Genomic DNA, 27,641 nt, shown 5'->3' on the forward strand with positions numbered 1-27,641 from the left:
CATCTTCCATGGGTTCAATTACCTTTTTCTGCACATAGTTATAACATTTATATACATCTAATGCTAATCTCTCTCCTAAGCTCCTGTTCTGAATCAACAAGTAATCTTCAGACTTCTTGAATATATTGCCAAGGCAATATTCACAGCACTGGTGGTGACTATGAATATGCTGGTGTAGTTCTCAATTGCAAAATGTAATAGACTCTCCATATACAAGGCCAAAGAAAAACATTTATTCAGGCACAGAAAGTCAAGTCCCTAAACCAGAAAACCAAACCAGTCATAATAGCCAAGAAGTCAATATACATTATCACTTCAGGGGCCAAAGTCATTCCCAAGCCTCCCCTCACTGCTGGGGCCTTGCCACAAGCAAACACACATGAACCTAGCTGTCTACTTGCCTGTGTCCTCTCTCTCTCTGCCACTAACTGCTCTTACCAACTTCCTCTTAGTTCTGCTCTAACTCTACCTCTTCCTGTTCCACCCTTTCAGCAAGCTCCTTCCACCACGTTAGTTAGGTTTCCACGTGATTTAAGCAGGTTACATGGGCCTATTAATGAATGGGAAAGATCTTCCCATTTAAGTTACCATTACATTGGACTAGTTAGGTGTCTTGTAGATATCTCCAACTCAATGTCTTCGGGACAAAATTCTTTATCTTTTCCCTCCAAACTCTATCCTCTTCTAAAATTCTTTATTACTTTCAAGGGCAACATTAATTTTCTAGTCTCCAATGCCTGCAACCTCAAGATCATGCTCTACTCCTCACTTGTGCTCTCTTCACAGCACAATCTTATTTCTACATTCACAAAATCTTTTAGATAGCTCTCTCTCCACAAGTAGTGAAAGTAAAGACCCACTGTAGTAAGACCTACATTTCTTTTGTAATTGGTCTGAATGCCTCATCTCTCCCCATTCAGTTGCCAAAGCAATTTTTCCTAAGGTGTATGTCATACTGTACCCAATAAATTCCATTGATTCCTTATTGCCTCCAGGATCAAATATAAAGTCTTCTGGTACTTAAAACACTTCAAAAAACGGGATCTCTTCCTACCTCTCCAATGTTACACTTTCATCCCCTCCACACACTCTACATTCCAGTTACACTGGTCTATTTGCCATTCCTTGCAAATGACAATCCATTTCTCTTGACTCTGTTTTTTTTTTTCTCTCTGTCTCGCATTTTTGGAATACTCTCCCTCATCTCTACTTCTTCTTCTTCTTTTTTTTTTTGCTTTCTTTAAGATTTAGATCAAATATTATCTTTTACAGGAAGTCTTTCTCAGACAACTCCACCCCCCTCTTTTCTTTCAGATTTCTTGCACTATCTTAGTAACCCCCCCCCATTCTGTGAAAGCACTTGTATCAAAGTAAAATGAACCACATGGAGAACTCATCTGGGAATCCAGGTAACATTCTATATCTGTGGCAATGTCAATCGCCTCTATTTAAAAAAAAATCACTCTGTAAATATCTTGTATGTCCATTGTTGTTTGCAGACTGTTTCCTGGGAGCTCCTTTAGGGCAGAGACTCTTTTTGTCTTTCTTTTTGCATCCACAGCACTTAGCACAGTGCCTGCCATGTAGTAAGCGCTAAATAAATGTTGACTGACTGACTGAACAGGGCCCATGCCATTTCTCTTCCATCCAGTACTATGCTCTGTGCTCAATGACTGCCTGGTAAATGTTGGTTCAATTGATTTGAATAGATTCACTTGTGTTTTTTTGGTGCTTTGCTTTGCTCCTCTCTTCCTTTCTTCTTGTTTGGTCTGTGTCTTTGCTCTTGCTGTCCTGCTGAGTAAGCCCCCCTCGCCCTCTCAGCTCAGGTTAGCAATTCAAGAACACATTCCAGCTCTTACATTCCTGACATTTTCTTCCAAAGGCTGGTTATTGTTGTGAAAGCAGCTGCCACAAAGAATATGTCCTGCAATTCTGTGAAGGACAGATCCAATATAAGAGAAAACATTTCAGAATTGCAGAAGTCAAAATCCAAGGCTCTACCCGTTCCAAGTTCTGTCTTTACTGGTAATTCAGTACAATTCAGCTAGTGTTTGTTAAAGTACCTACTGTGTGCAGGGCACTATGCTTAATTTCAATGAGGGTGTAATAATAACAGTATATGCTTTGTATTCCATTATCCCTTAGGTTCATCTTCTGATTTTTGCTTAAACCAGCAGCTTCTGCTGCACAGTTCAGATATGTTCCAGGGAAAATTGTCTTTTAGGCTAAGAAAGATAAAAAAAAGTCTTGTCTTCAGTACAAAAAGTCTTTTATTTTTCATTTGATTTTGTTTTCAGTTCCAGATTTTCTTATTCCCCTCATCTCCCTGAGAATACAAGAAATAGAAAACTATTCCAAATATGAAGTCATGTAAAACATTTCTACATCTGCCATGTTCTGAAAAAAAAAACAAGAAGAAAGAAAAAAATTATGCTTTAATATGCACTCTGAGGGAAGAAAAAGGCAAGATGGTGGAGAATAGGCAGAGATTCACCTGAACTCTCTCAAATTGCCCTCCAAACAACTTTAAACAACACCTCAAAGTGAATTCTGGAGCAGCAGAACCCACAAAAAGATGGGGCAAAATAATTTTCCAGCCTAAGACACCTTAGAAAGTTGGCAGGAAAGGTATGTCATATCAGAGTAAGAGTAGAATGTAGCCCAAAACAGGCTGCACCAGCAAATCAGCAGCAGGATTGGGAAGTGACTGAAGCAGCTGCAGCAGTGGCAACTTCCAGTGTTCTCAGTCCATAGCTGGTAAGGGGGTCAGACCACTGGTAAGAAGGAGATGACTGGAGATTTGCTGACACTGGGTATAGGACTTTGTTGCATTACTCATACTCTAATCCAGGTTGAAGTCCTGGATCACAGTCCCAAGATAAGGAAGACCACTAGCACACCAGAACTTGAGGGCAGAGGGAAGCAGGGATTCTGGTCACAATTCCAGGCCTGAAAAGAGTGTTTATAGTCATTCATAGACCAAACCACAAACTCAGAAGAAGATGACAAAGTTAAAAATGCTATTTCCAAATCCTCAAAGAAAAGTGTGAATTGACCTTAGATCCAAAACAGAATTCCTGGAAGAACTCAAAAAAGATTTTTAAAATTAAATAAGAGAAGTAGAGGAAAAATTGGGAAAAGAAATGACACATGCAAGAAAAGCGTTAAAAATTATTAGTGTATAAGTGCAGTCTGAGTTATTGGTATGAAGTTCCAGTTCCATGGCACTTGTATTGTGGAGGCCAGCCATGCCTAAATTGCTAGAAAATAGAAAATCATGGCATTCTGATTTGGACTGGCAAAGTAACCTTGCTCTATAGGGTTAGCCTAGGCAGCTTCCAGTTCTGGATGTGAGAAGCTGGTCTGTGTAGAGAAGGGCTGTAAAGAAGACTGTGCTTCAGGGAAAAGAGCTGCAATGGGGAGGTTAGAATTGGGGGTGAGGGGAAGGTACAGACTGGGGAGAATGAACTTGATTGATAAGTAATGAAGGGATGTGCTATCCCTAGGCAAGCATGTTGAAATGTTTACTCAAATGTTATATTATTAAAGATTTCAGGATCACAGTATCTCAGCTAGAAGAGGCCTCAGAGGCCATATAGCCCAGCTCTTACCTGAACAAGAATTTCCTCTAGTCTCCCAAATACTTGATGAATAACCATCCAGTCTTTGCTGGAAGACCCCCAAATATGTGAAACCCACTATCTCCTGAGGAGTCCCCTTCAACTTTTATTACTATTAGGGAGTTTCTCTCTTACATCAAGACTAAATCTGCCTGTCTCTTTTACTGGTTTTTCCTTCTGCTGCCCTTTGAGCTAAGCAGAACAAGTTTAATCCTCCTTCCAAGCAACAATTCCTCAAGAACATGAAGTAAACTATCAGGTTCTCCTTGAGTGTTCTCTTCTCCAGGCTAAACATACTCCTTTCCAGGGGTGTCCTATAGGCAGTTGGAACTAGATTGGGACAACTGATTGTTAAATTTTCAGTGTGAGCATTTACAGCTCAGAAATCAGCAAATGCTACAAATCAGGGCTTGAATTATTGGTTTTTTTAAAAAAATTATTTATTTAACTTTTAACATTCATTTCCACAAAATTTTAGGTTCCAAATTTTCTGCCCGTATCTCCCCTCTCCCCACCCCAAAACCGCCGAGTATTCTAATTGCTACTATCACCAATCTGCCCTCTCTTCTAACATCCCTCCCTTCCCTTATCCCCATCTTCTCTTTTGTCCTGTAGGGCCAGATAACTTTCTATACCCCATTACCTGTATTTCTTATTTCCTAGTAGCAAGAGCAGTATTCGACAGTTGTTCCTAAAACTCTGAGTTCCAACTTCTCTTCATCCCTCCCCCCGACCCTTCCCTTTGGAAGACAAGCAATTCAATATAGGCCATATCTGTGTAGTTTTGCAAATGACTTCCATGATAGTTGTGTTGTGTAAGACTATATTTCCCTCCATTCTATCCTGCCCCCTATTGCTTCTATTCTCTCTTTTGATCCTGTCCCTCCCCAAGAGGCCTCCACAGTACAAGTGCCATGGAACTGGAACTTCATACCAATAACTCATACCGCACTAAACATACACTAACAATTTTTAACACTTTTCTTCCATGTGTTATTTCTTTTCCCAAGAGATCAGATTGCTCCCTTTTCCCATTGCCCTCCCTTCCATCATCCCCCCCACCCTGCTTATCCCCTTATCCCCCACTTTCCTGTATTATAAGATAGGTTTTCATACCAAAATGAGTGTGCATTTTATTCCTTCCTTTAGTGGAATGTGATGAGAGTAAACTTCATGTTTTTCTCTCACCTCTCCTCTTTTTCCCTCCACTAAAAAATCTTTTGCCTGCCTCTTTTATGAGAGATAATTTGCCCCATTCCATTTCTCCCTTTCTCCTTCCAATATATTTCTCTCTCATCCCTTAATTTCATTTTTTAAAGATATGATCCCATCCTATTTCATTTACTCTGTGCTTTCTGTCTCTGTGAGTGTGCGTGCGTGTGTGTGTATGTATGTATGTAATCCCACCAGCTACCCAGATACTGAAAAGTTTCAAGAGTTACAAATATTGTCTTTCCATGTAGGAATATAAACAGTTCAACTTCAGTAAAGTCCCTTATGACTTCTCTTTGCTGTTTACCTTTTCATGCTTCTCTTCATTCTTGTGTTAGAAAGTCAAATTTTCTTTTCAGCTCTGGTCTTTTCATCAAGAATGCTTGAAAGTCCTTGATTTCATTGAAAGACCATTTTTCCCCCCTGAAGTATTATACTCAGTTTTGCTGGGTAGGTGATTCTTGGTTTTAGTCCTAGTTTCTTTGACTTCTGGAATATCCTGTTCCACACCCTTCGATCCCTTAATGTAGAAGCTGTTAGATCTTGTGTTATCCTGATTGTATTTCCACAGTACTTGAATTGTTTCTTTCTAGCTGCTTGCAATATTTTCTCCTTGACCAGGGAACTCTGGAATTTGGCTAGTGTTCCTAGGAGTTTCTCTTTTTGGATCTCTTTCAGGCAGTGATCAGTGGATTCCTTGAATACTTATTTTGCCCTCTGGTTGTAGAATATCAGGGCAGTTTTCCTTGATATTGCATGAAAGATAATGCCTAGGCTCTTTTTTTGATCATGGCTTTCAGGTAGTCCCATAATTTTTAAATTGCTTCTCCTGGATCTATTTTCCAGGTCAGTTGTTTTTCCAATGAGATATTTCACATGATCTTCCATTTTTTCATTCTTTTGGTTTTGTTTTGTGATTTTTTGGTTTCTCATAAAGTCATTAGCCTCCATCTGTTCCATTCTAATTTTGAAAGAACTATTTTCTTCAGTGAGCTTTTGAATCTCCTTTTCCATTTGGCTAATTTTGCTTTTGAAAGCATTCTTCTCCTCATTGGCTTTTTGACCCTCTTTTGCCAATTGAGTTAGCCTATTTTTCAAGGTGTTATTTTCTTCAGCATTTTTTTGGGTCTCCTTTAGCAGGGTGCTGACCTGTTTTTCATGCTTTTCTTGCATCTGTCTCATTTCTCTTCCCAGTTTTTCCTCCACCTCTCTAACTTGATTTTCAAAATCCTTTTCAAAATCCTCAGGCTCTTCCATGGCCTGAGCCCATTGAGTATTTATTTTGGATGTTTGGGATACAGAAGCCTTGAATTCTATGTCTTTCCCTGATGGTAAGCATTGTTCTTCCTCATCAGAAAGGATGGGAGGAGATATCTGTTCACCAAGAAAGTAACCTTCTATGGTCTCATTTCCCCCCCTTTTCTGGGCATTTTCCCAGCTAGTGACTTGACTTCTGAGTATCCTCTCCACACCCACCTCACCTCCAGATCTGCCCAGCTAGCACTTGGGGTCTGAGATTCAAATGCTGCTTCCCAGCCTCAGGACTTTTGGCAGGGGCAGGGCTGCTATTCAGTGTGAGATTAAGTTCAGGTGCTCAGGTTGGGGCAGGGCTGCCACATGGGGCTCAGTTCCCTCAGGGGTTTTATGTGGAGACCTTCAACAATGGATCCAGGCTCCTGCCTACTTTGGGAGCCCCTGTCTGCTGCCACCTTCGCTGCTCCTTCCCGAGGGGGCCTGAGTTATGGGGACACCCCACTCCCCTCTTGACGAGCTGAAAAGACCCTCTCACTGACCTTTGGCACCTGTGGGTGGAAGGAACTGCATGGCTGCTGGAGATTTTGTCCCTGAAGCATGCTTGGATCTGCTCCTCTCGGTGCCTCTTGGCCAAGGCAGGGCTGGGCTCTGCTCTGGGTCCGGTGAGCAACAGACCTTTTGGGTCAGTTTTTCAGGTCTCTCTGGAACAGAAATCTCCTCTACTCCATTGTTCTGTGGCTTCTGCTGTTCCAGAATTTGTTGGGAGTTCTTCTTTACAGGTATTTTATAGGCTGTGGGTTCGGAGTTAGCATATGTATACCTTTCTACTCCACCATCTTGGCTCCTCCCCTGAATTATTGTTTTGTTCCTTGTCTAGACTTAAGAAAGTGATGGAGAAAATGTTAATGCAGATTAAACTTAAAGGTGTGCTATGCTACACTGCCCCTCCCCTTTGAGAATAAGTTGTTAAACATTTACCAGCACACCTTTGCCAAGTTCCTTCACCTATGTCTCCTATGATATTATCCAGAGGCTCTTCTTTATCCTGGTTGCATTCTTCTGGATGTTTTCCATATTATCAATGTCTTTCCTCAGACCAAGCACATAACTGCAGAGCAGAATACAGAGGGATATGTAGAAGGAGAACAAAACATGAAATGTATGACTGTTTTGTATTATTCAGAGGGAAAAACTGTTCAAAGCAACTAGCTCCAATTGTTTTTAATCCTTCCTTCCTTCCTTCCTTCCTTCCTTCCTTCCTTCCTTCCTTCCTTCCTTCCTTCCTTCCTTCCTTCCTTCCTTCCTTCCTTCCTCCCTCCCTCCCTCCATCCCTCCCTCCCTTCCTTCCTTCTTTCCTTCCTTTCCTTCTCTTTCCTTTTTTCTTTTTGGCAAGAACACCCTGATTGCTTGTCCCGTAAGAAACAAACAAACAAACCCAAAACCAAACCTCTTCCTTTGTACAGCTCACTTGAAATCATTAGGGTTTATGGTCATTTACGGCACCAAATAAGACCAACAAATCTGGTGTCAGATAACCTGGCTCTATGACTTCCTACATGTGTGAGCTTGGGCACATCTATTAGCATCTCTGTGTCTTTATATTAGCTTCCTTTTCTGTAATATGGGAATATAAAAATGACTCTACTATCTACCTCTCCTGTTTGTTAGGAAGATTAAATGAAATTAAAGCTAGCATTTATATTGTGGTGTCTCAAGGTTTTCTAAACACTTAATAAATATTATTTCATTTGTTCTTCACAACAAACATGGAAGTTTACAGATAAGGAAGCTGATGCAGACAGAGAACGGATCCCAGGCCATCACTCTAGCAGTTTGGTGGGTTCTTGTGGTAGGGTTACAGGAATCATGGACAAGAATTGCACAAGATGGGCAGTCTAGGATGGGTCGTGATCACCAGCATTGGAGGGAACTTTCAAATCAAGATCACATTTCTGTATCTGAGCTTTGAAAGACATTCATTTTCACTTGAAAGTGTGTAAAAGTTTGTTGAATTTTGAAATTTTATATTTTATATTTTGGTTCTGCAATTTTGCTTTGGGAATACACATATGAAACTATGATGCCAGTGAGGAGGAAAATAAGGTATTTAATTTGCATAAATTCGATTTACATACCTTTCCTGCTCTCCTGGAATGTAGTTATGCTGTGAAGCAAAGAAATTAAAGAAAATTAAAACACAGCATTAAAATGCATTTTTTTTTCCAGAGGATGAACATGCAGGGCCTTTTTTGTTTTACTGAATTTTTGCAGGAAAAGAGATGTACCAGATGATTTGAGCAAACTGATCAATAAAAATTTTGGCCACTGCAGAATGAGATTCATTCCACCTGTTTCTCTCACAGTGGCATGGAAGATATTAAATGCTTGAATATTCCCACCCATTTTTGAAAAAAAAAAAGTTCTTGAGTTATCTGCTTCTGCTTTGGAATGACTCTCTACTTAGCCGTCCTGAAATGGTTGCTGCTGTGGGAGACCATGAGTTCCCTTTCACTGGATGTTTCTTTGTTGGGGATATTGTACAGGGGACTAATGCTTCAGATGGGGGTGGAGTAAATAGCCTCCAACTTCCCTTAAAACTCTGAGATGCTGTAATTTTATTCAAATTTAATAGACTTTCATTGAATCACAGCTCAGTATTTGATCCAGTGTACACCGAATTTTGATAGCACATTTTTTAGAGAAGTACAATTATAATTTGTTTATCCATATTATTGACAGAGAACTGGGACATGGATAAATGCCTGGAACATAGTAGGCTTCTAAGAAGTGTTTGCTGAGCTGGATTTAATTTCTAACCCAAATAGCAGATGATCCAAAAAAATCATTCATGCTACAGTTTGGAATGCATTATGCAATTTGGGGTAGGAATCTATTTGCCTTCCTAATTGCATTTTGCCTTGGCTAAGATTAAATTTAATTTGTCTTTCCTGAGCACATACTTGTTGGCAATCCAAGTGAGATCCAGCTGAGGTGGGTGTTTGGTGGTGGAAGGATGTCTTCTCAGAGTAAAATGTTTACTACAGATAATTTATAAAGTGAAAAAGGAAGAGTTGTCTACATTTCTATTATGGACTTACTCATTTGGTTCACATTTACCAAATTCCTATTCTGTGTAAAGAACGAGGCTAAGCAGTGAGTAGACAAAGATAAAAAAACCAGCATAGTTCTTGTCTGAGGTCATGGCCCCTCATTGGTTACTGGAGAAGGATCTTACAATTAGAAAGTTGCATAGTGTATTGATTATTAATGATATTTAACATTTTTATAATGATCTAGAGCATCATTGTACTATTAATGTAACAGTATTTGTTGTTGTTGAGATTTTTAGTCATGTCTGAGTCTTCATGACCCCATTTGATATTTTCTTGATGAAGATACTGGAGTGGTTTGTCATTTCTTTTTCCAGATCATATTACAGTTGAGGAAACTGAGGCAGACAGCATTAAGTGATTTTTCCAGGGTCATGCAGCTAGCAAGTGTCTGAGGACAGATTTGAACTCATATCTTCCTGACTCTGTTCTGCCACTTGGCTGTCCCACAACAGTACTATCATGCTATTAATATAATAATAATCATTAATAGTATTATTATAGTTGTACTACTATTAATAATACTATACTAGTCATACAGGTACTAATTAATAGCAAAACTATGCTAATACTATTAATACTACTATTATTCATACAGTTAATATTATTACTATTAATCATTGGTAATACTATGAGCAGAAACTGAATGGCAGAGTAAATAGAATTCTGGTCTTGGAATTAGGAAAACCTGGGTTCAAGTTTGGTTTCTGAAACCATGCTGACTGGACAAGTCACTGAATTTCTTAATTACTCAGGTAACTTTCTATCACTATTGGTCAGTTGTCCATCTGCCCTGGTGGAGAGAGTTCCCACACTGGGACTCCCTATATCAATTGAATCATAGATCTTCTCCCAATAAAAATTGAAATGAGATGAATTTCTAAATGAGAGAAAGTTGGTGTTGTGCAGTGGATCTAGAGATGGCCTTGGATTCAGGAATTGTTGAGTTCAAGTCTTGCCTTATACTTATCCTGCCTGTGTGATTCTAGGCAAGTAACAACCTTTCAGATACCCAGACAACTCTACAAATTGTCAAGTAGGTGCTACTCAGCTCTAGTAGAGAGAATTTTCTTTCTGGGGGTTCCCTATATAAACAAAAACACCAATCAGCTCCCCAAACAAAACTGAATTTTGTGAGCATTGTTCCTGAAGGAAATGTATTGAGCTATATCTTGCAATGTTAAGCATACGTTACTCCTTCACACAGCAATGAGGAAAGTGAGGAATAAGTAGAGGGAAGAAAATGTCTTTTACCTTCTTTGACTCTCTAGGGTCAGTTAGTAGGGGTTGTGTGTGTGTGTGTGTGTGTGTGTGTGTGTGTGTGTGTGTATGTATTTGCATGTGCATGTGAGAAAGCATATGTCTGGGATAAATCAGAGAAAAAGGGAAGTTCTGGGAGCAAGAGGATAGGAGAACAGATCTAGAACTAGAAGGAATTTCAGAAGCTTCTAACCCAACTCCTTCATCTCACAATTCAGGGAACAGGTCCAGGGAGGTAAGTTACTTACCCAAGGTCACACACACAACTGTCAGAGGGATGATTTGAACTAAATTCTTCTGATTCCAAAGCTCCTGCTCTGTCCTCTGTACCATGCAGCTGCATTTGTCTACATTTTGGGAGTCAGGTGTTTATAAGTTGGTGATTTCCTGCCATTTAGAAATTTGATTTGATGGATTAGGGAGGAAGACCCTGTTCTCTATCACGCATCTTTCTCTTGGATGATAATGGGAGACACACTGTTTTGAAACACTGTTCTGTTTTTAGCCTCTGGGTGCAGGAGAGAATAGTATTTCAGCTGTTGGTACTTCCTGAATTTGTTGGAAGAAGGTTCTAGAGATTCAGAATAGAGATATTTACCACAATCACAGCCTTGCCTAAGCTTAATGAAATCAAAAAAGGGGAGCTAGTGAACAGATGTTAGGGTATCCAGTAAACACAGGAGGCAGTGATGAGTGGTTAGAATGAATACAGGCCTTGATCATCTCTCTCCCATAGCAACCACCCACATTCCTTATACGAAACTATATTCCTTGCAAACACCATCTGCATTTCTTTACTTCCTGTTTCAGTCCTTCACATTTTCTTTTGTAAAATTATAGAATAGAAAGGACTAACCATCTAAGAGCACATCAACCAATTCCTATCCAGGATATAAATCTCACTTATTATTTTCTTAACTAGTGGCCCATCTACTCCATTTGAAAATTTAGAGAAGGGAAAACTGGGGATGAAGGGGAGTATGACAATTGTATCAAAATATTTGAAGCATTAGAAAAGCAAATACACTTTTTTCTTCTTGGCCTCAAAGGGATCAATGGATGGAAGTTGTCAAGAGGCAAATTTTGGATATATTTAAGGATTAAAATTACAGCTATACCAAAGGGGAATGGACTGCCTCAGGGGATCCATTTCCAGCACCTCCTACTCAAAGACTTTCCTGATTCCTACCCACCCCATGCCTTCTTTCCTTCTCTCTGTCTCTGTCTCTATCTCCCTGTCTCTCTCTCTCTCTTTGATGTCCCAGCCCCTCACTGCTTTTTAGGGAGGTTTGTAGGCTTAGTTGGGGAGCTATTGTTATGAAATGAAAACATTTGGGAAGTTGGAAAAGAAATTCAAGTGAGGCTCCTAAGTGGTCCAGGTTGAAGGATGGAGGAAATCAGGATTTTGAGAACCCTCAGATTTTACATCTGAGGAAACCGATGCCTACAGAGGGGGAACAATTGACCCTACTAACAGCTGGTAAGTGATAAAGCTTGGATTTGATCCCAGTTCTTCTAAATCCAGGTCCAGGACTCTTGCTACTACTCCAACTATGCTGTTATGGTCATATACCCAGGTTGGGGCCATGCTATCTGGCCTGGAACCATTCATCATCTTGAGTACTTCAGGGACATGAATAGCCCACCTAACATAGCTCTTTGGCACAGATGGGCAATCTCACATCACTGGTGCTTCTGAGAGCTGAATTTCATCAGGATTGAAATCCTGGAGGAAGAATCTTACATGGGAAACCCAAAGTTAGGTATCCCACTAGGGAATTTTACTTTCATTTTTTATTAATTTAGAAACTAGACTCTACATCCAGTGAGGGAAGGATGAGAATGAAGCACAGTTGAATGTTCATATGATGGAAGCAGAGAGAAAATTAATGTGGAGTAACAAGGGTGGAGGCAGCTAGGTGGCTTAGCGGATAGAGTACAAGGCTGGAAGTCGGGAAGACTCATCTTCCTGTAATGGTGTTATACCTTAATACGTCTCCTTCTCTGGATGTGGGACTCAATTCTTAAGGTAAAAATAAAATTCCTTAATTGGATGCCTACCTTTAACCAATCACCAATCGTTGTTAAGTGCCTATTATGCACTAAACTAGGCTCTGAGAATACAAAGACAAGATCAAAATAGTCCCTGCTGTTGAGGTGCTGGCCTCAAACACTTACTAGCTGTGTGACCCTGGGCAAGTCACTTAATCCTGTTTGCAATCAGTTTCCTGACCTATAAAACCAGCTGGAGAAGGAAATGGTAAACCATTCCACTATCTCTGCAAGAAGACCCTCGATGGGGTCATGAAGAGTTGGATGCAACTGAAATGACTAAACAACAATAACAAGAAATAGAAAGGGTGTTGAATTTAGACTCAGAGGACATGGGCCTTCAAATTTCAGCTCTGGTCTTTACTGTTGGGGGAATGCTGAGAAAATCATTTCACCTTTATGGACACATTATGTCAACTACAAAATGAAGGGCTTGGATCAGATGACCTTCAAGGTTCCTTCCAATGCTACATCTAGGATCCCATGAAATACTTTCCTATGCAAGCCCCCAGAAGGCTCCCACTTGTCATGACCCACTATTAGGTGGCCAGAAGTCAGTGGTTAACGGCCAGCAGTGGCTCACTCTCCTAAATGCTGTTCAGAGCCTGAAGGACAGAGGCAAAATAGCAAAGGGGAGCACTGAGGCAAAATAGTGGTCACAACTGAGTTCTGTATGGGGAGTTGTGGAGGAGAAGGTTGAGCCAAGATGGAATGGCATCCCAGCTCCTGTCTCTCTGCCTTTGTCTAGACTATCATCTGCATGCCTTTTGTATTTACATAAACACATATAAATGTACACACATGCACACATACATACACACATATACATACGTTGTTTCTTTGGATAGAATGTAAGCACCCCCAGGGAAGGACTACTTTGCTCTTGATTTTGTATTCTCAGAACCTAGCTTAGTGTTGGAACATAGTAGGCACTTAACAACGATTGGTGATTGGTTGAAGGTAGGTATCTTATTAAGGAATTTTATTTTTACTTTAAGAATTGAATCTCACATCCAGAGAAGGAGAGGGGTAAAGGTATAACATTGTTGCGTAAATATTCTAAATCATGCGGCTATAGAAAACAGAACAGAGTGGTAGTAAGAGTGTTAAATTTAGATTCAGAAGCCGTATGATAATCGGTGGCACTTCGGACAAGTCAGTTTATCTCTCTGGGCCTCAATGACTTCAACTACCAAATTAAGGACTTAGGTGAGACAACCTTTAAGGTCCTTTCCTGCTCTAAATCTATGAACCTATGAAGTATTCCCATAAAAGGGAGCAGAAGGCTCCCACCTATCATGTCTTTCCTGTAGGTGGCAAGAAGTCAATGGTTAGCAGCCAGAAGATGTTCACTCAGGGGGCTGTTGACAGCTGTTCAGAACACAAGACAGGAACAAGATAGTTGAACTAGGATTGGAGATGAAAAGTTCCAACTGTTAACTGAGGAGTTATAGAAAAGATACTTAACGTAGAATGTCATCTAGAATGGAAGTACTGGAAAAACCCAAAGTAAGTTAGAAAAACTGAGTAGGCAGGCCAAGATTGAAAACTAAATACCTATGTGCCAGGGAGTTGCTGAGTCAGAGGGAGCTTTGGAGGAAGCAGTGCTATGCTGGTAAATATTTAACTATTAGCTCTCTGGGGAAAAAATGTATGCGTAGCACTTAAAAAAATTCTTTTTGGAGGCAAATGGTATTAAGTGACTTACCCAGTGTCTGAGGCTGGATTTGAACTCAAGACCTCCCAATTCCAGGGCCAGTGCTCTATCCAATGTGCATCTAGTTGCCCTATACAACATACTTTCAAGCTTGATCTGCCTTATTAATATTTTTCATCACTTCCTTTAATCTAGAAATCCCCCAAATAATAAATGAAACCCTGATTTGTAGCATTTGCTGATTTCTGAGGTGTAAATGCTCATATTAAAAGTTTATACCCCATCCCTAGATTATTCCCACTATGCTCCTACTGATGTGCTACTGAATGTGGCATGAGGAATTCCAGCAACCATGTTAAATGAGCCCATCATGTTATTTATGTTTACCTTTTCATCTGAGTCCTCACTGCATTAAGGCAATAATTCCTTATACTCTTATCTGATTCTCTATTGCATTCCCTTCATAACAGGCATTCTCTCCTGTCTTTAGGCCTCTCAGACCACCTTTTCTCTACACTCTCCTAGCCAAGTCTCCCCATCTACTTTACTGAGAAAATGAGATGCCATTTGCCATGTACTTCCTCTTTTACTTTTTTATACATCTCAAAACCCTATATCTTTCCCCAATGCCATCTAGAAGTGGGGACTCTACTTTGCCAAAGTGAGGGGAAAAATGGAAGCTTTGCAAAATCAGGTTAAATGAAACCACTGGCAACCTTCCTGGAACTCCCTGTATTTTGACTTCCCAAATCTTTTATGAATTTCTGTTGTCTCAGTCTTCACTCTGGCTAGTTCTCACCTGTCTCAGTCCGTGGAACTTGAAACTTGATGGTCTGAGTTTTTAGCTTAGCTTTCTCTTTTTCCATTTCTGAGTTTACCTTTCCAGCTCTAGAGAGGGATTGTGTTTCCTCTCCATGTTTTTTCAAGGACTTTCATTTGTGTCTTTGCATTCCTAGAACCTAGTATAGTACCTGACACAGAGTAGGTGCTTAATGAATTATTGTAAATTGATTTTTTAATTAATGGCACATTGGAAAATAGATTTAGAGCTGAAGACATCTCAGAGTCTCTCCAACCCCACTCCCTCATTTTATGTGTATGGTGTAGACTTGTTTTTGCTTGTTCTTCAAGTACTGTCCTTTCATATGAAGCAGTTTGTTGCTGAGTGATTTAGAGCTCTGAGACAGTTGCTTATTTTGAGAGGGACCCCAAATATCATTGAGTGTAGGATAAGTGTAATTTATCTGATTATAAACAGAAGATGAGAATTTGGTGCTACTAACCTTAAACTAAGGTTAGCTTGTTCCTGAGCTTGTTCCCAGAGAGGACCTAGAAAGATAAGAGAGAGGAGAGGCGGACAGATTTCAGAACTGTATCAGCTAAACTTGAACCAGAAAGTAATGGATAATACAGTCACTTTTGGGCATTAAGCCCAGCAGTGGTTAGATGCAGAGAATCAGAGAAGTCACTCAGTGGATTATCTAGTTTGTCTGAGACATGCTCAGTAAGGTATTAGTCAAGAACACTGTGGATTAATTCAGCATATCTGGGGAAGTTTCTCTTCAACATAGGACCTTATATCATCAAGGGACTTTTATGGATAGTACCTGAGTGGGGAGTGGCATAGTGGATATAGTACTGGGGACTGGAGTCAGAAAGACCTGAATTCAAATCCTGCCTCAGACACTTATTAGCTGTGTAACCCTTGACAAGTCACACTTAATCTCTGTCTGCCTCAGTTTCCTCAACTGTAAAACAGAGATAATAAAGCCTACTTTATAGGTCATAGTGAGGATCAAATGAGATGGTAGTTGTAAAGTGCTTAGAACAGTGCCTGGCACATAGTAGGTACATGATAAATATTGGTTTCCTTTCCTTGTCTCAGGTCACAGAATTAGTAAATATCTGAGGGGAGATTTGAGCTCAGGTGTTCTAGACTCCAAGTTTTGCTCTCTATCTACCATGTCATGTTGCCTCTGACATGTTTTTCTTATTTCTCTTACATTTAATGCAACTCATGAAATATATTTTTGGTTAATAATAATAACTATTACTTACGTGGTGCTTTTAATTACAAGTATATGACATAGTATAGTATAGCAGAAAGCATGCTACCATTAGGAGGCCATGTTTAAAATGTTGACCTTAGAAGTGACTCTACATGTAACCCTGGGCAAGTCACTCATATTCTTGAGATTGAGTTTTTATTTGTATATGTATATTTTATTTGTATGAATAATACATTTATATAAATAATACAAGCATTATATATTATATATAACAATATGTTATATATAATAAATATTATAAATATTACAAATATAATAAATATTTTATATATATATATATATATATATATATATATATATATATATATATATATATATATAAAATGCTTGTATCATCTACCTCAAAGGGATGTAGTGAGGCTCATTTGAAAGTATACAAATGAAAGGGCTCTTCTAACCACAAAATGAGCTGTGATTAAGGATAATAGCTAATATTCTTATAGTTCTTTAAGGTTTGTGAAGTATATTTACATATATTATCCATTATAATTGATCCAACAGCCCTCCCCCATGATGTAGATATTATTCTTCTCCCCATTTCACAGATGAGGAAACTGAGGTTCGGAGAGGTTAAATGAGGTGCTTGAGGTCATGGACATAGAAAAAAGTCTCAGTCAGGATCTGAATTCAAATCTTCCCAACTCCAAGTCTGGCGCTCTATCTATTGCACTCTTAGTTGCTGTGCCCTGGAGATATGACATATAATTTATGCATATAATAATAGCCAGCACTTACATAGTGTTTTAAGGTTTGCAAGGCATTTTCCAAGTTATTGCATTTGCTACTCACAACCTCTCCATGAAGTAGATGCTCTTATTATCCCTATTTTCAAGATGAGGAAACTGATTGACTTGCTTAGGATCACACTGCTAGTACGTGAGGCCAGATTTGAATTGAAATTTTCCTGACTCCAGGTCTAGCACTCTATCCATTGTAACATATAGCTTTTCTTGCTGCTGTTCAGTTGTTTTCAGTTATATCCAACTCTTCGTGACCCCATTTGGGCTTTTCTTGGTAAAGATTCTGGAGTGCTTTGCCATTTCCTTCTCCAGCTCATTTCACAGAAGAGAAAACTGAGGCAAACAGTGATTTGCCCAGGGTCACACCACTAGTAAATGTTTAAGGCTGGATTTGAACTCAGGAAGATGAGTCTTTCTGATTCCAGACCCAGCACTCTAACTATTGTACCACCTAATTGCTGCAGTATACTATCATTTCTCTGTCTCTCTTATCTATGCTTTGCAGATTTGCAAAACGTTTCAAGTGCTATCTCATTGATTCCACTTGACAAATATATAATCATCCAAAATAACAATGATGACATAAGAATAACACTTGTGGTATTGGAGGAATAAGCTATGTGAATGTGCTGCCTAAAGATTTTCCTTTGGTCCTATACATGGGGGGAAATTACAACAGAAGGCTAACAGGAAGCAGAGAAAGATGTGAATGGAAAAAGGAATTGTGAGGGTATGATCTTTGGGAAGAATAACAGAACATAGATTATTTAAACTCACATTCATTTTGTTGAGGAAGTACCAGTGAAAACTGCCCTGAATGCATGTCAAATGTTCAGTCCTTCAGTGCTGAATGCAAATTAATCGCTAAAACCATCTGGGATTCATTTGACTCTGGCAATAAAAGTGATGAGTGAGCCATTTATCATCAATCGGAAGGCAAATATTTTTGATGGATGTTTTATTTAAGTTTTATGTTTTTTTTGCTGTGGACTTTAGGATTTTTTAATTTTTCTATTTCTAGATTGTATTCTGCCATGCTCTATTTGCAATTTGGTTGATTCTAATGACATAATAGCACTATGAAAGGGAAAGCTTAAAATAGACTTTTATGGAGCAATGTAGCATACACCTCCTGACCCCCACAGAATCATGTGCACTTTTGATCAAATTTGAAAATAAAAAAACCACATGTCATAGTTTCAGAAGAAAGTCAGTAATAGGTATTAGAAAAGCTACCAAATTGTTTATGGTTTCTTTTCACTTGGCAGGTGTAAGTTTACATTTGCATTGTGTGCCAATCCAGAAATATTTGTCTAACCTAGACAACTGAGTGCTTCGGTTTGATCATCTTTTCCTTGGCTATAATAAGACCCAGCTCAGGAAACAGGGGATGAATGTCCTGGGAAGGCGGCTGGCTGGAAGGTATATGGTCCTCTAAGCTTCTCAGGTCCTTCTGCCAGGGAGGAGGTATGACATCTGGGACACCAAGGATGGTAGGAAAAGTGGGGATTGGACCTCTGGCTCCAGAGGAATTGTTTTCCTTTCTAATTCATTGAATTTTAGAGCTACCTGAGAGGTAGAGTTCAATCTTCCCCAAAACTCTTTGGGTCACCTGTATCCTCTCCACTATGTCACCAACAAATGGTTATCCGATATCTGTTTAAAAAATCTCTGGTGATGAGCACCTCACTACCCATGAAGCAGCACATAGGACAATGGGTAAAGGTAGATAAAAGGATGGGTTGTTGTCCATCTTTTGTTTTCAAAGAGGACCAGTGATATCACGGGGTGATACTTTGACTCATGCATCAGTTAGATTTAAGGGAAGCAGAGTTGCACAAAGCCATCAGCCTCACTCTCTCTTCCAGGGTCATTGAAGTCCAAGGGCAAGACAAAGGCAAGGTGACTGGTGATGGCTTGGGATGCAGTGGATGACATTAGTGTTGTTGATTTTTGACCAAGCACTGCCATTGGAACAATTTGTTCTCCTCTACCCATTCCACAAGAGAAAGTCTTTACATGCTTGGGGAAGACACCTCTCTAGCTCATCCATGGGTTTGAGACCTGCTGGTTACCCTCAATCTGGTTTATCTCATCTGCTAAGATGGTTTATTGGACTGTGGACACTGTGCATGCTCCAGCTTCTTGGAACCACAGGTGAGAGTTGAGTGCCACTTAATGGTGGATGAGCAACCCTGAAAAGCTCTTGGCAAAACCTCCCACCAAAGGTGATAGTCCTCCTTGAACACATCATATACCTCAAAAATGGAGGGGAAATTTAATGATCTAAGGAAGGGGATGCTGGAAAGCATCTAGATGAAGAGTATAATCAGAGATTTTGAGCCTAAAGGGATAGAGATCATTTAGTGCAATCCCTTCATTTTACAGATGAGAAAAGCTTAAAGGTGACCTAAGGTCACAAAAAAGAGAAATGGCCAAGTCAGGATTTGAATCCAGATTCACTCTATATCCAATAATTTTCCCATTTTGTCACTGAAAAAACAGACGAGTTACTGTAATCAGGGTATGTGGTATACCACATGGGCAGAAAATAGGAGAGGAAACAGATCACAAGCCTGGCATGTGATTATAATTACATCAAAGGCACCATCACACTTTTAGTCTTTCAGATTTGTCACCTCAGAGTTATACCCAAACGCTTCATGACCTCATTCCACAAATCCACTCAGTTGTCATTTTGACATTTCTACCTCCACAAAATCTCTCTTATCTGACCCCCTTTCTCCACCCACCCAGCTACTATCATAGTTCAGGCAGCACCTCTAACTACCCTGTCTCACCATTGCACTTCTCTGCCACACTATTGATAAAGTATTTTTCCTTAAGGGCAGATATGACCATGTGAATTCCCTACTCAGTTAACTCCTCTGGTATCTTATTGGCTTTAGTATAAAATATAAACCCCTAAACTCCTCTGCTTATCTTTGAAAGTCCTTTCCAGTCTGCCCCCAACCTCCCTTTCTAGTCTCATTGGACATTCTTCCTCCTCTTGCTCTGTAGACCCTGTTCTCTGTCTTTCTCTCTCTTTTGCTCAGACATAATACTATACCTCCCTTCTCAATGCTGTCTTTCATGCCTACAAAATGCTCTCTTCTTACCCTCCACTTCCTGTAGTCCCTCTCCTCATATAAGATGCAGCTCTGCCACTGTCTTCTTCATGAAGCCCTTTCTAATCACCCTGACTGGTAGAGCTCTCCCAGCAAGCTACCTTGCATTTGCTTACTCTGAATATTTGTATTTATTGGCTTTGTTTTTAGGCTATACATATATATTTGCAAGTGTATATATATGTATACGTGTATGTATATGTATGTATTTCTATTTATATCTCTCTCTTTATCTATCTATCTGTCTGTCGTCTGTCTGTCTGTCTACCTACCTACCTATCTATCTACTTGATTACTTCATCATTAGAGTGTAAGCTTGTTGCAGGTCAAAATGGTTTCATTCTTTGTACTTGCACTTTCAGTGCCTAGCACAGTGCCTGGTACATAGTAAGCACTAAATAAATGCTTGTTGATTAATTGATTAATAGTAGTAATGGCATATGTCAATTATACAGATGTCTGCTGAAGCTCATTTTTTGGGGGAAAAAGTAGCAATAAATGATATCTTAGCTTATTTTTTATCTTAAAAACAAAACAAAAGAACCCCAAGCTTCTTTCAAGTCCCAGCTAAAATTCCCCTTCTATAGTCTTTCTTACTTCTAGTCCCCTCCCTGTGTTGAATATTCCTAGTATATCCTGTCTATACCTTGTTTATATATAATTGTTTGCAGTCTGATGGAGAAGACAAAGTTGTCTCCTTCATTTGAATGAGTTCCTTGAGATCAGGGACATTCTTTTGTCTTTCTTTGTATCCCCACTGCTTGGGGCAACTAGGTGATGCAGTGGATAGAGCACCAGTGCAGGAGTCAGGAGGATCTGAGTTCAAATCTCACCTCAGACACTTGATACTCACTAGCTATGTGACCTTGGGCAAGTCACTTAACCCTAATTGCCTCATCTTGGGTCATCTCCAGGCATCCTGATGAATATCTGGTCACTGGATTCAGATGGCTCTAGAGGAGAAGTGAGGCTGATGACCTGTGCAGCCCTCCCTCACTCAAAACAAAGTCAAGTGCAAGTCATGTCATTATTTCTCTGATGGCATGGTGTTCTTCAGCAACAAAGGATGAACACACACATCCCCACTGCTTAACACAGTGCCTGTTATATAGTAGGTGCTTAATAAATTTTTATTGACTGGCTGATTGACTAACCAATAAGGGAAACTACTATTCTAGATCTCATTTTAACCAATAAGGAGAAATTGATTGTGGAAGTAGCCGTAATAAAAACTTTAGTGAGAAGTGGTCACTACATATTACATTTAATAAAATATAAGGAGAAGAAATTTAGGTAACCTGAAGGCAGCTAGACGGCATAGTTGCTGGAGGACTAGACTTGATGTTAGGAAGGTATGAGTTCAAATCTGGACTCAAATACTTACCAACCGTAATTTTGTCACTTAATCTCTCTCAAGTCTCAACTTCTTCATCTGTAAAATGGGGACAATAATAACACCTCCTTCGCAGGGCAATTTTAAGATTAATTATAATAACTAGTATTTATATGGTACTTTAAAATTGCATATATTATCTCACAATAACCCTGAGGTAAGAACAATTATTATCCTCACTTTACTAATGAGCAAATTGAAGACAAACAGAAGTTAAGTGACTTGTTCAGGGTCATACAACTACTAAGTGGCTGAGGCAAGATTTGAACTCAGGTCTTCTTGACTCCAAGTCTATCATTTTATCCAGTATGCCACTAGATGCCCCAATGAAATACCATCTATAAAGTGCTTTGCATATCTTAAGTTACTCTATAGATGCATATGTATTACTTATCATCATTATCTTTTTTTTTTAAGATTCTAGGTGAGCAAGATTTCATAGAGTTCCAAGAAAATGTAGGCAGGATTCCAAGGATTGAATATTTATAGGAGAAGTCATCTCAGGAGGAATGGGAAGCTCTTAAGAAAGACAAAGCCAATGCAACCAAGATTAGGAGGGAAGCAGAAAACTGGGAAAGAATCTTACAACTTGTGTCCACCAGAAAGTTCTCATTTCTAAAATATATAGAGAACTGAGTGAAGTTTACAAGAATACAAGTCATTCCCGAATTGATAAATGATCAAAGGATATGAGCAGGCAGGCAGTTTTCAGAGGAAGAAATGAAAGTTATCTATAGTCGTATGAAAAAAATGCTCTAAATCACTATTGATCAGAGAAATGCAAATCAAAACAACTCTGAGGTACCACATCACACCTATCAGATTAAGTAACATGAAAAAACAGGAAAATGATACATGTTGGAGAAGAGTTGGAACACTAACTCATTGTTGATGGTGCTGTGAGCTGATCCAACCATTGGAGCAATTTGGAACTATACCCAAAGGTTTATAAAAATGTGCATACCCTGTGACTCAGTAATACTGCTTCTATGGCTGTATCCCAAACAGATGATATAAATTGGAAAAGATTCCACATGTACAAAAATATTTATAGCAGCTCTTTTTTCTGTGGTGGCCAAAAACTGGAAATCAAATGGATGCCCATCAATTGGGGAAGGGCTAAACAAGTTGTGGTATATGAATGTAATGGAATACTACTGTGCTATAAAAAAATGCTGAACAGGAGGACTTCAGAGAAACCTTGAAAGATTTATATGAACTGATGCTGAGTGAAATGAGCAGAACCAGGAGAATATTATACACAGTAAGAGCCACAGTGTGGTAGGATTGTATCTGATAAACTTAGCCCTTCACAGCAATGCAAGGACTTAAAACATTTCCAAAGGAGTCATAATGCAAAATACCACCCACATCCAGAGAAAGAACTATAGAGTCAGAATGAAGAATGAAGCAGACTATTTTTTCTTTTGTTAGGTTTTGTTTTTTCTCATGGTTTCTCCCATTCATTTTAATTCTTCTATGCAACATGACTAATGTGAAAATGTGTTTAATAAGAATGTATGTGTAGAACCCACATAAGAGTGCATGCCATCTTGGGGAGGGAGGTGGAAGGGAGGGGGAGAAAATTTAAAATTTATGGAAGTGATTGTTGAAAGCTGAAAACAAATAAATTAATTATATAAAAAAAGAAATTCTAGAGAGGAGAAGAGAAATAATAATAAGGGTGTGGAAAGTGTTAAGTGTGTCTCAAGGGACTGATGAAGACATGCACTAGGAATTTACTAATCTACTTAGATTTTATAAAAAACTGGATGGAAGAAGTAGGAAAGGAGAGGTAATGGGGCGAATACTAAAGCATGGTCTGGTCCTGTAATAATAGTGAGGAAAACAAAAAATGAAATTTTTTTTTGTTAAATAGAGAATTTTGTAGATGCTCTCCAGGTCATCAATGTCCTTCCTAAAATATGGTGCCCAGAATGAATGACAATATTCCAAATGAGATCTGGTGAGAACAAAAAAAGGGATCAACTCTCACCTCCAAGATCATAGAAACCATATTTTTCCTAAGATAGAAATAATTTCAGTCTGCTAGATCATACTATTAATTCATATTGAGCTTGCCAGTTATTAACACCATCTTTTTCAGAAAATTTGTTGTCTAGCCATGCCTCCCCCAACTTGCACTTGTGAAGTTGATTTTCTCAATCAACAATCAATCTATAGGCGTTTATTAAACAGTGCCAGGCACTGTGCTGAGAGCTAGAAAAACAGATATAATAATTAATAATAGGTAACATTTATATATTGCTCACTATGCATCAGGTACTGTGCCAAGTGCTTTACAACTATTATCTCATTAGATCATCATAACAACCCTGGAGGTAGTTGCTATTATGATCCCCATTTTGCAGATATGGAAACAAGCAAGCAGCGATTACATGACTTGCCTAGGGTCCCACAACTAGTAAGTGTCTGAGACCAGTTTTGAGCTCATGTCTTCCCAATTCCAAACCTGGAGCTCTATCCATTGTGCCACCCAGATACCTGTCACATAAACGAAATAGTCTTACCCCTTAAGAAACTTATATTGTCTGGAGAGAAGACTACATATGTGTGTAGCTGTGTGTGTTAATGTAGACATATACACATATGCATGTACATATGCATATGTATTATATATTTGTGTATCTGTATATATATATATGTATATATTATATATGACTATATAAAATGTAAGGTAATTAGAGTGTGTTCATCCTTCATTGCTGAAGAAGACCATGCCATCAAAGAAATAATGATATGACTTGCACTTGACTTTGTTTTGAGTGAGGGAAGGCCATGCAGGTCACTAGCCTCACTTCTCCTCCAGAGTCATCTGAATCTACTGACCAGATATTCATCAGGATGACTGGAGATGACCCAGGATGAAGCAACTGGGATTAAGTGACTTGCCCAAGGTCACATAGCTAGTAAGTGTCAAGTGTCTGAGGCGAGATTTGAACTCAGGTCATCCTGACTCCTGCACTGGTGCTCTATCCACTGCACTATCTAGCTGCCCCTACCCTTCTTCATTAAATATATTATCAAAACATGTGGTAATTGGAGTAAGTAAGCACTAGAAACTGGAAGGAAATCAGAACAGACCTCAGGTACAAAGTAGTGTTTACTGAGCTTTGCAGGAAATTGGGAATTCAAAGAGGAGAAGTTGAGGATGGAATGTTCCAGGCCTGAGGCAAAGCCTATATGTAAAAGTACAAAGGTGGGAACTGAGATATCATTTGTGAGGAACAGCAAAAAATTTTGTCTGGATTGTAAAATGTCTGAAAGGGAGGCTGAAGTCAGGCCATAAAGCACTTTGGATGCCAAACACAGGAGTCTGTATTTGGTCCTAAAGGTAATAAGGTAGGATTGGCCTTTACTGAGCAGAAGGGCAACACATTCAGATCTGTGCTTTAGAAATACAGATCAGGATGAATTGGAAAGGGGAGAGACTCGAGGCAGGGAGATCAAATAGGAGGGTATCACAAAAAAAGGCCAAAGGTGATCTGTGCTGTGGTGGTGTCCAAGAGAGAGGGAAAGGTGTGAAAGATAGCATGAAGCTACACCTCACTAAGACTTGACAAGTGATTCAATATGAGGGGGAGGAAGAAAGAGGAAGTGAGAAAGCCGCCCAGTGGGAACCAGGAGGACTGAAAAGATGATGGCACTGGCCTCAACAGAAATGGGGAAGCTTAGAAGGCTGGCAAGAGAGGGGTGGTGAGGGGAATGAGGAAGGGGAGCAAGATAACCAACCCCCTAAGGGACATATGGAGTTTGAGATGCCTGAGGGAAACGTGTTTTGAACCCAAATGTGAAAATGTTCACTTATTCCAGTTACATTTTGTCTTATTAGATTCAGACCTGCCAAGCTCATCTGGATCCTGATTTTGCCATTCGGCATATTCAGTTTTGTGTCATCTGCAAATCTGATAAGCATATTATCTCTGCCTTTACCCCAAGTCACTGACAAAAATGTCACGTAGCACAGGGACAAACCTTGATCCCTGCTATATTCCACTAGAAACAGCCTCACATTTCTCCATCTTTTCCACAAGAATAAAATGAGATACTTTGCCAAATGATTTAATTATGTTATGATATTTGTATGATACTTTAAATACTGCAAAATTTGTATACATTACCTCATTTGCTAAAACCTAGACAAACTATATCTACAGTATTCCCCTGATCCACCTAATGACCCCAACAAAAATGAAATAAAGTTATTCAGTTAAGATTGTAAACTCTTCAAGGACAGACTGTCTTTTGCCTCTTTTTGTATCCCTGGCTCTTAGCGCAGTGCCTGGCATATAGTAGGTGTTAATAAATGTTTCTTGACTGATTGATTTGAGAGTAAACTGTCCTTGAAAAAAGCCCTGCTTTTTGGGACCATCACTTCCTTTTCTAGATGTTCATAAACCACCCCTTTAATAATAATTACTACACATTTTCCAGGAATCAGACAAGATCATTGGCCACCCAGGGAAGTGAAGAGACATGAGATCTTGACATCTGAGAAATCACTTGAGGAAAATGAGAACGTTGCCTGGATAAGAGATTTCAGAGAACAGGACTACTGTTTTCAAGTATGTAAAGGTCACTGCATATAAGAGAGATTTGACTTTTTCTTCTTTCCTAGACCATAGCACTAAGAACATAGGGCAGAGCTGGACGTGGTAGTGGGATCTTGGGTGGCCTCTTGGATTTTTAGCTATTGGTTTTGCTGTTGGAGCTGTTTTAACTATAATAGTCATAGTCTAGCTTCCAGCCTGCCCCTTAAGCAGGCTGATCTAATTAGGTGATTTATCCACCTGGTGTTATGAACTACAAAATGATTATTAGCTTGGGAACAGGAAATGTCATTGGACTTTTTTTTTAAACCCTGAACTCTAACTCTAACCACTTGTATGTTGCTTTTTATGATTCCTGATTTGGTGACTACAGAATGGGAGTTGCATTTCATATCCTCTTTTATTCTTGCATTACATGCATTTAATCTTCAGTTTTTAACATTTTATTGGATTTTATGATTCATGAGTTCCTGTTGAATTTTTTTCCCTCAAGGCAAAAATCTTGAACCTTCTGGATTACACCAAATCTATGCAAAGCTCACAATAATCTTAATGAGTGGAAAAACTTACTCAAGATTAAAATTCACCCCAAATGGAGTAGGCTGTGCTAGGGCTTAGCAGATTCTTCCTAACTGAAGATTTTCAAGGAAAAATTGAGTGAATTCTTATCAGGTAACTTGTAGAAGTATAGGTTGGACAATCGGTTAGGCCCTGATGTGTCTTCTCACAAGAAAATTCTGGTGGGAAGTTCAAATCACTTCTGTAACTGAGTCCCAATGCTTTCCCTCCCCATACCACTATCTCTCTAGTTAGGTAGCATGAGGTTAGAAAAAACTCCTTACCTCAGGGCCTGGGACTGGACAGAAGCCACCAAGTCAGTCATACTTCATAGCGAATTTCCACTGCCTTCCTGAAATCGCTCCTAATTGTTGTGTTTGGCAATGATTCAGTTAAAAGATCATCAAGCCTGGCTGTCTATGTTCATCAGGTACAGTCTCTCCCTCCTGAAGGCAGAAGAATCAATTAGGGGAAGATGTTCTTCTCAATCTGTTCCCATTCTCAGAAAGGAAGTAGCAGAATGTCCAAAGGTGAGCAGGGTCCGTAATAAAAAGAACCCAGAGACATTAGTGCAGAGACAAAGATGCAGCTAGAAGGAAAAAAAAATAACCCCTGGCAAAGGTGTCCATGAGATGCGATGTGCTAAAAAAAGAATGTGTTGATAAGCATGTGGAAGGACTAGTGCTTGGTTAAATGAAGAAGGTGACTTAGTAACTGGTCCCAAGTTTGCAAAAGGCTGTTAAAAGGATGACTTTGACTACTCTGTCTCTGCAGAACACTGGTCTAATGAGAATTCTTTTTAATGATCACAGAAAAGAATGTGACATAAAGGATGATTTTCTTCACTAAAGTCCATGGAAGCCTCTTGAAATATGAGAGACATAAGTATATTTCAGCGTCTCTTGCTTAGAGAGAGGTGTCTGGACCAAATGATCTAGTGAGATGGAGCCTAATTAACTCCACAATTCTATTTCCACTTCCACCCTTCCCCACCCCCCAAGCTTTTACAGCAAGAAT

General features: G+C 39.3%; 1 long non-coding RNA gene across 6 annotated transcripts; it reads right to left on the minus strand.

Annotated features, from left to right (window-relative positions):
* Positions 1-2,417: 2,417 nt before the first annotated feature.
* Positions 2,418-27,205, minus strand: LOC140505094 (uncharacterized). Of its 6 annotated transcripts, none has more exons than XR_011967377.1 (5): positions 26,909-27,205; positions 15,449-15,494; positions 8,222-8,250; positions 7,073-7,194; positions 2,418-6,959 (listed from the first exon to the last, which is right to left on the minus strand). It is a non-coding gene; the product is annotated as an uncharacterized lncRNA (long non-coding RNA). The 6 variants fall into 6 exon arrangements; XR_011967373.1 differs by having other exon boundaries at positions 2,418-6,964; XR_011967374.1 differs by having other exon boundaries at positions 2,418-6,964; positions 7,065-7,194.
* Positions 27,206-27,641: the final 436 nt, after the last annotated feature.

The sequence above is a fragment of the Notamacropus eugenii genome, chromosome 5, assembly GCF_028372415.1.
Source record: "Notamacropus eugenii isolate mMacEug1 chromosome 5, mMacEug1.pri_v2, whole genome shotgun sequence".
Lineage (NCBI taxonomy): Eukaryota > Metazoa > Chordata > Mammalia > Diprotodontia > Macropodidae > Notamacropus > Notamacropus eugenii.